This window comes from Neophocaena asiaeorientalis, unplaced genomic scaffold (assembly GCF_003031525.2).
Source record: "Neophocaena asiaeorientalis asiaeorientalis breed wild unplaced genomic scaffold, Neophocaena_asiaeorientalis_V1.1 scaffold218, whole genome shotgun sequence".
Lineage (NCBI taxonomy): Eukaryota > Metazoa > Chordata > Mammalia > Artiodactyla > Phocoenidae > Neophocaena > Neophocaena asiaeorientalis.
Window position 1 is genome coordinate 5,990,545 of NW_020172818.1, and position 942 is coordinate 5,991,486.

Sequence of the window (942 nt, forward strand, 5' to 3'; positions counted from 1 at the left end):
TATAACAATTATATAATTAATAATAGATTATAAATATAAACAAGGATGCTAATTTTATAATTATAAAATTAATAGTAATTATATTTATATTAAAAATTTATATTATTTATAATAATATAAATAATGCAGCAGTGAATACTGGAGTGCATATAACTTTTTGAATTAGTGTTTTTGTTTTCTTTGGATAAATACTCAGAAGTGAAATTGCTGACATTTCTATTTTTAATTTTTTGAGGATTCTCCATACTGTTCTCCATAGGGGCTGCACCAATTTGCAATCCCACCAGTAGTGCATGAGGGTTCACTTTTCTCCACATCTTTACCGACACTTGTTATTTGTTGTCTTTTTGTTGGCAGCCATTCTGACAGGTGTGAGGTGGTATCTCATTGTGGGTTTGATTTGCATTTCCCTGGTACTTAATGATGTTGAGCATATTTTTATGTGTCTGTTGGCCATTGGTATGTCTTCTTTGGAAAAATGTCTATTCAGGTCTGCTGCCCATTTTTTAACCTGGTTGTTTGTTTTTTTGATGTCAAGTTGTATGAGTTTTTTGTATATTTTGGATATTAACCCTTTGTCAGATATATCATTTGCAAGTATCTTCTCCCATTCAGTAGGCTGCCTTTTTGTTTTGTTGAGAGTTCTTTTTGTTTTTTTGCATGCAAAAGCTCTTTAGTTTGATGTAGCCCCATTTGCTTACTTTTGCTTTTATTGACCTTGCCTGAGGAGACATATCCAAGCTATTGGTAAGACCAGTGTCAAAGAGCATACTGCCTGTGTTTTCTTCTGGGAGTTTTATGGTTTCGGGTCCTTACATTTAAGTCTTTAATCCATTTTAAGTTTATTTTTGTATTTGTTGTGAGAAAGTAGTCCAGTTTGATTCTTTTTTAATGTAGCTCTCCAGTTTTCCCAATACTGTTTATTGAAGAGGATGTCTTTTT